General features: G+C 37.4%; 1 long non-coding RNA gene across 2 annotated transcripts in view; it reads right to left on the bottom strand.

The window, feature by feature from the left end:
• Window positions 1–13,208, bottom strand: part of LOC137228993 (uncharacterized) — a 359,733-nt gene that overhangs the window by 265,453 nt on the left and 81,072 nt on the right. The window lies entirely within an intron of this gene.

Raw genomic sequence — 13,208 nt, 5'->3', positions numbered from 1 at the left:
AGGGAGCAAGCCATTAGGCATTACACATCCTGAACTTTGGGGAGAGGAGGAAAATAACTTTGATTTCTCTGCTCTTTCATTAATAAAGATGAATCCAAGTTGATGAATAAATTTTCTGGATTGCTTAATACCTCCCAGATATCATCATCAAGGCCTGGGCAAGGCAGGTGAAAAGATTTCCATGAGCAAGAATCAGTGGAGAAGGACTTCCTCTGTAAAATAAATTGTTGGTAAGTCTGGAAAATTTTCCTTTATCCTAACATCCTTCCGCCTCCTTTGCCTTGCCCTAGTCTCTGTGTTTTTAAATGTGCCAAATATGTCTTTCTACTAACAGCTGGTAAATGGAGTTGGGGGAAAAGCCACAGTGTCACCCCTCTATTGCAGCCATGTAATAAATACACAACAAGATAAACTGCACAGCCACAGAGAGACATCACATCTTCCTTCCTCCTGGCACGATTTGCACAGTCACTGGATATGATTAAAGTCTTGAGGACCTGGACATAGTCATTTCTATTTTGGTACCACTGGCTTGATCCACCCCTGCAGCTACAAGGGAATCACCCTCTTTGTGTAAATGTTTGCCTTGTTGGAAATTCTGAAGCAGAAATTAATAGGATACATGCTTCAGGAGGAGTATTAAATTATCCATGATAAACAATTCCTAGGCAATGTTTAGACTGGCCCAAAGTCATCTTAAGAATTGTGCACAAGGATAGAACAACACATTTGGTATCTATATACTAGGACTGTCTATAAAACAAAAGGCAAAGTAGAGCTCTGTCAATTAGCTACTTATTCTAATTGATGTTTTCTGTCAGCCTAGGGAGACAACCGATTAATGACTAAACAAGTACCGAATCTCCACTTCATTCTATGTGGTGTAGACACAGTTAATGTATCATGAATGTTTGCGTCTCTTTACCAGCAGTTACAGAACACACCTGGAACTCCTCTACAAATTCTCTTTGATCTCTTCTTTGAAGTCAAAGTGCCAATATTCTGGACTCCTGTGACATCAACTATCACAACCCCCAGGCTATTAAAGAGCTGAAACTAATCAGGTAGAATCAGCACCAAAAGAAGTTTCAACACAACATAGTCATTTGTTCAAGGAAACTTTGTCTACGCATTCAGGATCTCAATATAGTCGCAAATATTCTTTTTAAATACATTCATACATACACACAGACACAGATGCACACACACAGACACACGTACGTAGAGAGAGAAAAATAAAGAAAAAAAAGACCTCTTATTTTCCTTGGTCAAAATCAGGATTAAGGCGTTATTTGGGGTATTCTCAATAAAAACTATGTATTGTATTTCTTTATATGAATCAGCAAAATGAAGCAAATTTAACTGAGAGTCCTTTGAGGTTGTGTCAGTTTCCCCACAGTGCTGACCCAGAAACTTAAAGGATATATAGTAACAAAGAGGCCAATTCCATAGGGCAAAAAGTCTTATTCTGAATAACATCTTAATACTGACTTTGAGCCAAAAGAAAAATGTGGTTTTTTTCTTTAAGGGGTCAGGGGGAGCGGATTGTACTCCATTTCTGTTGTCTGATTCACAAGTATTATTAAATGTTTACCAGAAATCTGACGGCAGTTTCCTAACATTTGTTAATCATAGAGAACGTCATTCCATTAACAACTCAACAAACTTCTTTAGAGTTGTACAAGGTAAGTCTCACTACGTTAACACGGCTAACCCATCCTTGCAGAATAAATATTTGCTTTCAATTTCTCTATGCCAAGTTTTACGGGATCACATAACCTAAATCTCCTGTTGTAAATGAGGTATGCCCTCCAGAAAAATGAGAGAACAGCGTTTAAATCTTTGTTTGCCTTCTCTCTACAAGTCCTTGAATCAAGGGTTTCATGTCTCCAGAAAAACAGACTTAGGGCACTTCTGACAAGTATCCCAGCAGGAGTGTCTTTGAGAAGTACTTTAAAGACAATTCAAGCCTCCCTCACAGAGTTTTTCACATCCTCCAGCCTGAAGTGGTCTGTGCTGTTGTATATCTACCAGGGCACCAAGTAACTAAAGATTATATTTTCCATTCTCCTAATTATTGTTACTTCTCTGTAATAATTTTCGTAGAAGTTCGGCCTACTTTCTTTCCCAAAACCTGCATTTTGTAGTTCCTGACTTTCATGATTACTCTTACCCTGAATCAGCTGGGATAGAGCTCTGATGATAGGTCATCCTGAGATAGCCATTCAATGCTGCCTGCACAAGCACATCCCTGAATGTGACTTGGAGTAAGTCTTCCCTGCATGCAGAGTAGAAAGCTGCCTGCCTGGAGCGAATTCTCTGATATTAAACTTCTGTAAAGCCACCCAACCAGTAACTCTCATAGTAAAGTACACAGTAAGCATCACTGCATAATTATCATCCCCACTATTATTAGAAGTCTACTTCTGTAGAATATCCTAAGAAATGAAAAAAACGACAAATTCTCATGTATTGACATAAATGACTAGCCTCAGTTTCTTTCTGCGAATATATTTTGATAGAGGGAAAGGGAAGGAAAAAAGGTAAATTACATTTACTGAATAACTACCATGTCCCAGAATTTGTACTAGGTGCTTTACGTAAATTATCTCGCTTTAATTCCTACAGCCATCATAAGCCATAGAGTTATCTTCATTTTAGAGATGAATGAACTTAGTCTCAGAGAAGTTAAGCAATTTGTCTAAAGTCCCATGCCTGGTGAACAGTAAGTCTGGGATTCAAATAAGTCATTTTAGCAAAGCAAATTGCTGTAGGCAGGGGAATAGAGTGCGTGCGATGTGCAATTTTTGGAAAGCACATAAACACACCCAATCTCTCAAAAATGTGTGAGGACCAGGGGTGATGAATTGAAGACCATGGAAAACAATGTCTGTCTAAGGTTTGGGCAAAGGATGACTCTGAAATGACCATAATATTTAGACTCTTTGTCCTGAGTCAGAATATATCTAACAGAATTCATCTCTGTACTTTCCCCCCATTTTATCTAAAAGGAAGAAAATTCATTTGTATGTGTGTGATAAAAACTAGGATCTCAGTTCCTTTAAAAAGAATGAGTTGAACTCCTTTACAAATCTTTACCCAGGTAGTGGTAAAATAAATATTCCAGTAAAGATAGATTCAGAATTAGAAAAGCTGTATGTGACTCAATTGTCATTTCCAGCATTTAAATCAGGACCAGTCACACAGATCTCAACGTTAGCCCAAATCCCTTCCACCTATTTCTCCTCTCTGCCAATAACCAGTTTTTAATCTATTTCAGGAAGGAGTCCAGGACACCGTGGAAATAAAGATTAACTTTAAAATACTTCCTGAAGCATTACCAGAAATCATGTTTTGAATTTCCAAATGACTTGTATTGTTCTAAATTTCTGGGCTGTGCCCAGGACCACAAAGATAAATGGGGCATTGGGACAACCACGTGAAGGACCAAGTGGTAACGTGAAGTGAGTGTACTGTTCAGCATGAGTCATTTGAAAACAGAAAAAAGAAGAATGGCTAGAAAAGATGATGTTACATGACAACGATATTCCAAACAAAACGCAAGGAGTTGATCTACATTTGCTTTCAGGTCATGAAATACTATATGAGAACCCACTGGCTGTGGATCACCCTGATTCAACAACCCAATTCATCATATTCTCGGGTTTACAGCATAATCACTGGTTCTCAAACTTGGCTACCCAAGAGACTCACCTGAGGAAGTTGGGGGTTTTGTTTTTTATACCATACCAGTGCCTGGGCCCCCTCACCAGAGATTTAGATTAATTGGCATAGGGCGGGGGCCAGGCTTCAGTATTTTTTAAAGTTCCCTGTGTGATTCAGTGTAAGCAAGACTGGAGCACCACTGTGTTAGCTATATGAAACAGCCTGCAAAACTTCATACCTCAACCTTTTAGGGTTGTCAGAACTGACATCATGGCTGTATAACTTGTGAAGTTACTGATCCCTGAAACTCCCTTTCCACATCTCTAAAATGGAGATCAGAACCCTGTTCAGCATGTTCTTTAACATGGGACCCAGGTCATCATATTTCCAAACTGAATGTCTAGATCTTTTCAACATAAATGCCTTCAATCATTTTCTGATTCATATGTCTCTAGAATGAACACTGTGTGTAACATGTGAAAATATCTTCTCAGTGTTACAGCATTATTTCTTTTGCTTATGTAATGAACTACGGCTTCAGAATGCCAAAAAAAATTGGCTTGAAAGTGGAAAAATACTATCACAACAAATATTTGTTCTATCTCTATATCCCCAAATTGGAAAAAACGGTGTTTTGGGTATGGTATTTGTCAATGTTATTTATTTTGTTTAAAACTGACCACCTAGCCTATACTTATACCCTCATACTTCAAGACTCCCAAGTTGGCAGTCTTGGTAACAAAACTGCCAACTCACTGTTTAGATTTTGAATACTTACTACCCTGCGTTACTGAGAAATTTGTATCATTTTGTTGTGGGGTTGTAGGAAGATTTTAATTTGCACCTTTTGTCTCCATTGTGCTGTCACAGTTCCTGAAACGAAGTGGATGTTTACTATATATTTGTTAAATTTATTTTTAAATATTTACTTTAATATTCCTGATGATTAAGTGATATAACAGACTAACCCAAACTTTGGTACTTGCTTACTGTCAAAGACTCCAGAATCAAGCAAAAGCACCAATATTTCCTACCCAACTAGTCTACAGCTTAAATTTAGGAGAACCTTTTGCTTTAGTGAACGTTTTAATCATTTATAATTACACATTTTGAGGGGTAGGTTATATATCCTTCCTATTCTGGATCTGTAATCAAATCTTTGACAAATTAATTGAGTTTTCCTCCACAAAAGTAAAAGAGATGGACGTAATAAATACAGATATCGATACTTCGCAGAGGTATTTTGGCATTTATAGAATAAAGAATTTGAGAGTACAAGGTAAGTCTCTTTTGGTGAATACATGGACTACTTTTTTATCTAGAAGAACACTACTTAAGTTATAGCAATGAAGGATTAAAATATGCCCTCTGTGTCAGACACTGTCCATTGCTACCTAAGATTGATTCCCCCCCACACACTATTCCTTAGGATAGCAATGTACCCAGACTCAGGTGACAGATTATGATGAGACTGAGTCAATCATAATCATTTCATTCCTTGGCTTCTTATCCTCCCTTGCATGAGATGTTCAGGGAAGTCAGCTTGTAGGTTTTTAGCATTTTTGTGTACCTGCTAAAAAGGAACAGACACAAGAGGTATGGCCCCTTTCTTCAACTTTCTGATTTGAATAAGGCATTTTTTAGTTGACTGAAACTTCGGAAGCAACCTTGTGACCATAAAGCAGCAATCCTTAAGACAAAAGAAAATAAAATAAGGACAATGGAGCTACAAGATAAAAAGATCCTGGATCTTTGATGGAGTCTTCGAGGAGCTGCATCAATGCCAACAAACAACTACTGCAGACTTTTCTATTATATGACAAAAAATTAACTACTTAGAAGGAAACCATAATTTCCACGTATGAGATTATGAAGAATATCTTCTCCCTATAAAATTCTTAAGATGGTAATATTTCGTCTATGAATGAGAAACAGACTTTCATAACAAAATCAATCATTAGAAAAGACATTTCAAACCCAACCTCACTGTTGCCCTTATTTTCCTTCCAAATTCCTGACATTAAAAACAAACTATTTCTACCACCTCAAACCAGTGCAATCCTCATTGCCATATAAACAGTTTCTCCCTCTCCCCCTCCCCCTTTCCCCTCCCTCTCCCTCAAATATATATGTATGTATATATACATATATATATGTATGTATTGTACGTATATACATACACAAACAATACATACACAACTTCTCTGAATAACTCCCGTTCGAAACGTAGTTTTGAATGATTGGGAAAGTGATTAATATGAGCAGCAGGGTTTCTTGACTGCACAGGAGATGCCTCTAACATACTTTAATTCCCATGACTATCCCAATGCCATTGCATTTTTTTAAAGAATAAACTGGCTACTTTTACCAAGTGTGTTCAAATTTAGGACTTATGAGTAACCTTAGTTTCAAATGAACCAAAACAGGGTTACACACAGAAATAGCAGAGCTGAGAATAAAGGTCTCTTGAATAGAGCTTTTCATCCATATGACTCATCAGACACCATGATTAGGAGAATGAATTTGCCTGTAAAGTCCAAAGGCTATTCTGATCCTGACTCCTTGTACAGACTTGGAAAAGTACCTCAATTCTTAATGCCCTAGTTGCTAAATTTACATAGGTAATTTCTTCCTGTTTATCTCATAAGATAGTGAGGAAATTCCCAATAAATTTTAAAGCACTGCACATATTAATGCTATTAAAAGATCTGTTTCCATTTCAAACACCCCAGAGATACCCAGTTACCAATTTAGATAGAAGAGGTACATAACCTGACAATATCAGTCACAGAACTAGTTTATTTGGGGGCACATAACAGATCTCTGATCCTTATACTTCTGCTTGACCTGAGCACAGGGTTATTAGCTTAAATGGCTTTGTAAAAAAAAATATCAACAGTCATTCAACCATGTGACAGCCTGATGGATACAGACAGAGCTGAACAGTAAAACTATCAATTTCCTTAAGATAAAGCTCTAGAAAAATATGCTACAGTTTCAATATGTCTAAAATACTGTAAAACTATTCAAAAGAAAGTGGTCACAGTCTCAATCTAATCTGTCCACTCTGCCCTTAAACCTTAAAATACCACAATAAGACTATAGCATATAACAATGTATTCACTTACAAAACTACATATATATTGTATTTGCATAAAATATTATAAAGAACCTACTGGTGTCCTATCAACCAATTAATAGTAAAAACAGAAAAACCAAAGAGATCACTTATAAAAGCAATTGTCTAGCATGTCCTATGTTGAAAAAGGTATATATATATATAAAACTTATTTTGTACAAGTGTAGAAATAATATTACTCAACTTACCTTTTCATTAACTGGCACAAAAAGGCATAAAGGACAGTTTTTAAATTGAAAAAAAAATATGTTTTACAACATCAGCTTTCTTATAAAAGAACAGTTTACTGCAATTGGAGGATATTCTCATTTAGCTTCCCTATGCAGAGAAATAGGAAACTGAAAGGAGATTAAGATGAAACAAACTAACAGATTTGATAAAAATTTTAAAGTTGTTGATGAAAGCTCAAAAAACCACAATACCAATCATCTCAATGGTCAAAGGCTGGAGAAAAACAAAGAAAACTATACCAAGTCACATCATAATCAAACTGCTGAAAATAAATAATTTTTAAAAAATATTTTAACCAGGGGCTTCCCTGGTGGCACAGTGGTTGAGAGTCTGCCTGCCGATGCAGGGGACACAGGCTCGTGCCCCGGTCTGGGAAGATCCCACATGCTGCGGAGCGGCTGGGCCCATGAGCCATGGCCGCTGAGCCTGCATGTCCGGAGCCTGTGCTCCGCAATGGGAGAGGCCACAGCAGCGAGAGGCCCGTGCACCGCAAAAAACAAAACAAAACAAAACAAAAAATTTAACCAGAGGGAAAAAGACACATTATGTATTAAGGAACAAAGATAACAGTAACATGAAATTTGAGTCAGAAACACTATAAACCAGAAGACAATGAAAAGAATAAAAACAAACATAATGTACCATTCTACACCCAGAAAAAAAAATCTTCAAAAAATAAAGATGAAATAAAGGCTTCTGCAAATATAAAAAACAGAGGTATTTCACTGCCAGCAGGCATGAACAGAAACCAAAAAAATTTTTAGAAATACTCTTTGAGGAAAAAGGAAAATGATTTCAGAGGAAACTTTTTATATCCACTAAAGAATGAAAAACACTGGCAATAATACAGAGAGACAGAGGGAATGAGTGAAGGAGGGAAGGAGAGAAGAGAGAAAGAAAACACAAATTATCAAATAAGAAGTGAGTGGGGCCATCACTATATAAACTATAGATATTAAAAAGATAATTAGGGAAAATGATGAACAACTATATTTCAATAATTTTGGTAACTGTGACAAAATGGTTAAATTCCTCGAAAAACATGATCTAACAAAGTTCACCAGAAAGAAAAAGATAACCTGAATAGCTCTATATTTATTAAAGAAAATACATTTATAGTTTCAAAACTTCCTGCAAAAGAAGGTCCAGACCCAGAGAGCTTCACTTGTGAATTCTCCCAAACACTTAAGAAATAATGCCACGTATACACGAACTCTTCTAGAAAATAAGGACCTAGGGAGGTGGGGGGATGATACTTCCCTACTCATTCTGAGGGCATCATTACCTTAATACCAAAACCAGATAAAGATATGCAATTAAAAAAAAAACCTAAGACCAATATTTCTCATGAACATATCACAAAAATTTTTAACAAATTTAATGCAATTATATATACTAAGAATAAAACAACATAGCCATATTGGTTTTACTCCAGAAACACAAGGCTGCTTTAACATTCAAAAATCAATAGAACTCTCCCTAACACCATACACAAAAAGAAACTCAAAATGGATTAAAGACCTAAATGTATGGCCAGACGCTATAAAACTCTTAGAGGAAACATAGGCAGAACACTCTATGACATAAATCACAGCAAGATCCTTTTTGACCCACCTCCTAGAGAAATGGAAATAAAAACAAAAATAAACAAATGGGACCTAATGAAACTTAAAAGCTTTTGCACTGCAAAGGGAACCATAAACAAGACAAAAAGACATCCCTCAGAATGGGAGAAAATATTTGCAAATGAAGCAACTGACAAAGGATTCATCTCCAAAATATATAAGCAGCTCATGCAGCTCAATATCAAAAAAAAACCCAACCCAATCCAAAAATGAGCAGAAGACCTAAATAGACATTTCTCCAAAGAAGATACACAGATTGCCAACAAACACATGAAAGGATGCTCAACATCACTAATCATTAGAGAAAAGCAAATCAAAACTACAGTGAGGTATCACCTCACACCAGTCACAATGGCTATCATCAAAAAATCTAGAAACAATAAATGCTGGAGAGGGTGTGGAGAAAAGGCAACCTCTTGCACTGTTGGTGGGAATGTAAATTGATACAGTCACTATGGCGAACAGTATGGCGGTTCCTTAAAAAACTAAAAACAGAACTACCATAGGACCTAGCAATCCCACTACTGGGCATATACCCTAAGAAAACCATAATTCAAAAAGAGTCATGTACCACAATGTTCACTGCAGCTCTATTTACAATAGCCCGGAGATGGAAACAACCTAAGTGTCCATCATCGGATGAATGGATAAAGAAGATGTGGCACATATATACAATGGAATATTACTCAGCCATAAAAAGAAACGAAATTGAGTTATTTGTAGTGAGGTGGATGGACCTAGAGTCTGTCATACAGAGTGAAGTAAGTCAGAAAGAGGAAAACAAATACCGTATGCTAACACATATATGTGGAATCTACAAAGAAAAAAAATGGTTCTGAAGAATGCAGGGGCAGGACAGGAATAAAGACGCAGACGTAGAGAATGGACTTGAGGACACGGGGAGGGGGAAGGGTAAGCTGGGACGAAGTGAGAGAGTGGCATGGACATATGTACACTACCAAATGTAAAATAAAGAGCTAGTGGGAAGCAGCCGCATAGCACAGGGAGATCAGCTTGGTGCTTTGTGACCACCTAGAGGGGTGGGATAGGAGGGTGGGAGGAAGACGTAAGAAGGAGGGGATATGGGGATATATGTATACATATAGCTGATTCACTTTGTTATACAGCAGGAACTAACACACTATCATAAAGCAATTATATTCCAATAAAGATGTTTAAAAAAAAATCAATGTAACTCATCAATTCTAGAGCCTATAAAAAAAGACCATCTCATAAGCTCAACAGACACAGAAAAGGCCCTTGACCCAATTCAAACTCCATTCATTATAAAAACTCTCAGCTAACTAGAAACAGAAGGGACTTTTTGAAACTAAGAAAGGGCATTTATGAAAAACCTACTGCTAACATTGTATTAAATGGTGAAAGACTAAGTACTTCCCCCTAAGTTCAGGAACTAGACAAGGATGTCCACTCTCACTATTTCCATTCAACACTGTTATAGAGGCCCTATCCAGTACATTAAGACAAGAAAAAGAAATCAAATGCATACACACTGAGGGTGTGGGGGGATTATACTTCTTTTTACTCCCAGAACATATGACAGCCTGTGTAGAAAATCCTGTGGAATCTACCCACAAAGAAACCCTATTAAAATTAATTAGTGAGTTAAGCAAGTTAGTAAGATATAAAAAAATTCATTGTATTTCTATATGCTAGCAATGAACAGTTGCAAATTAAAATTTAAAACGAAGCAGTATCATTTACAATAGTACCAGAAAATGTTAACTATTAAGGGATAAACTCAACAAAAATATTTACAAGATATGTAGGTGATAAATACAAAACACTGCTGAGAGAAATTAAAGAAGACCTACAGAAATAAAGAGATATATCATGTTAATAAAAAGATTCAGTATTATGAAGATGTCATTTCTCTCCAAATAGATCTAAAGTTCAACACGATCCCAATAAAAACTCCAGAAACTTCTTTGGTGTGGAAATTGTCAAAGTGATCCTCAAATGCCCATGGAAATGCAAATGATCTTGAATATATAAAAGTTTTCAAAAAGAACAGAGTTGTAGAAATTACACTACCTAATTTTAAGACTTTATTATAAAACTTCAATAATCCAGATAGTGTGACTTAAAGATATACATACAGATGAATGAAACAATATAAAATGCATAAATAGACCACCCATATTTGGCCAATTCGAACTGATTAAGATGCCAGGGAAATTCAATAGGGAGGGGATAATCTTTTCAACAAATGATGCTGAAGCAATTGAATAACCCTATGTAAAAATAATGATAAACCTCATACCATACATAAAAACTAATTCAAAATGACTCATAGGTCTAAATGTAAAACCTAAAGTCCTAAAGCTTCTAAAAGAAAACAGAGGAAAAAAATTATTCTCTCCTTGAATCAGGCAAAAATTTATTACTATAGGGCACAAGAAGGATTATACTTTTTAAAGAATGCATTAGATTTCATCAAAATTTAAGTATTTAAAAGCTACTAGTTAGAAAATGAAAAAGGAAGCCATGAACTGAGAAAAATTTGTTTGAAAACATGTATCTGTCAGGAGCTATAAAAGGTCTGAGATTTTATACTCCTAGCAAACTGACACGTCAGCCTGCCACAGTTTCATGGATTCTAGCGGAAGACCTGAGATGTCTGGGCCACCGACGAAGGACTTCATTACTCACAGCAAAGCAAGCACCTACCAGGGTGATGCACAGCTAGACCCTAGTGGATGCTGCACACGCGGTAGATTTGATCACAACTCAGTAACTCCAAGCTTAAGAAAGCCCATTTTCTTTAAAGAGCTGCAAGCAAACCTGGGAGATACTATCTTTATTGTCCTAGACAGCAAGCAAATTTTTCCTTCCCCAAAGGGAGACACTGTCTCAACTGTCCAAGGCTTTCTTGCTATACAAAACACCTTTAAAATGATAGTATAGGGGCTTCCCTGGTGGTGCAGTGGTTGAGAGTCCGCCTGCCGATGCAGGGGACACGGGTTCGTGCCCCGGCCCGGGAGGATCCCACATGCCGTGGAGCGGCTGGGCCCGTGAGCCATGGCCGCTGAGGCTGCGCGTCTGGAGCCTGCGCTCCGCAACGGGAGAGGCCACAGCAGTGAGAGGCCCGCGTACCGCAAAAAAAAAAAAAAAAGATAGTGTGGAACAAGAGCTGTCAGTGTCTCGGCTCACAACACCTGCAGAAACATGAAAGATCCTCAGAGAAGTCTCTCCCAACAATATCCAATAAAGAACGTGTGTCCAGAGTACATAAAGAACTCTCAAACCTCAATAATAAGACAAACAACCCAAAATTTTAATGAAATAGTTAAACACTTCACCCAATAGAGAGGTAGATGGAAAAAAAACATATGAAAAATATTCAACATCATTAGTCATTGGAGAAATGTGCATTAAAACTACAATGGAAAATTCCCACCCACCGTCTGGATTGGCTAAAAGTTTTTAAATCCCAAGCGCTGGTGAGGATGTGCAGCGACTAGAAATCTCAAACATTGCTGGGAGCAATGCAAAATGATATTGCCACTTTGGAAAACAATTTGGCATTTCCTTATAAAATCAAACACACCCTTACCATTTAACCCACAAGTTCCACGCCTAAGTATTTACCCAAGATAAATGAAAACATATGTCCATACAAAATGTATATGTTAATGTTTATAGCAGCTTTATCCATAGTAGCGAAAACTGGGATGTTGAGTGTTAATTCTGCAAAAGCCTCCTGAATTCCTGCATGTCTCGCAGGCAGATGCAATGACCACCTTTGTTTCCAACTATCTCTTCAAGGACCTGCATAGAGCAAAGAGCCTTGGAAGATATATTTCTCCCTCTAAGGAAAGTCGCCTTGCTGCATGTCAACTCATCTCTGTACTCTTAAGAAAAATACGCCAGACAGTGTTGCTTTCCAACGTAACTGTAACCTGCTTTGCTTGGGATAAGACTTAGTAGAAAATGGTGCTTCAATAAACTACTTCTGGTCCAGTCACCATTACCACGTTGCTGTGGGAACACGATTCCTGTCTTGAAGCCAGCTGCCCCACTCCTACTGCAGAAAAATCTAAGCAGCTGGCTAGTTCCCCTCTTGTTCTCCCTCTCCCAATTTTCTGTTTCCATTCCAAATAAATGACTTGGCTGCCCCGCCAACCCCCCCACCCCCCCCCAAAAAAAGATAAGTTTGTTTTGCTGTACAGTACAATAAAGATACAGCTTCCTTCTAGATCAAAGATCAGGCAGGCTTACTACCCATTATAAAAGATTCTATTGGGTTCCCTAAGCTCAGGATTCCTCTCCTGTAAGGCAATCATCCCCTGGTCTTCATGTCAACCTGTGGGAATAGGGACTCAGGAAACTGGCACAAATGCTGAGACTCTGGCTATGTTATTGCAATTGTAATAAATTGTTCTTAGTCTGTGACCCAGAAATTTCATGTCTTCTGCCAAAATCCATGAAACTGAGGCAGCCTAAGTGATAGGCACTTATGTAGGGTAAAGCACTCACATTTGACACCAGAATCAACTCAAATGTCTATCAAATATCTACAAAGT

The sequence above is a fragment of the Pseudorca crassidens genome, chromosome 8, assembly GCF_039906515.1.
Source record: "Pseudorca crassidens isolate mPseCra1 chromosome 8, mPseCra1.hap1, whole genome shotgun sequence".
Lineage (NCBI taxonomy): Eukaryota > Metazoa > Chordata > Mammalia > Artiodactyla > Delphinidae > Pseudorca > Pseudorca crassidens.
Note: the sequence above shows the minus strand (reverse complement) of the source record. Positions and strands in the feature narration are given on the sequence as shown.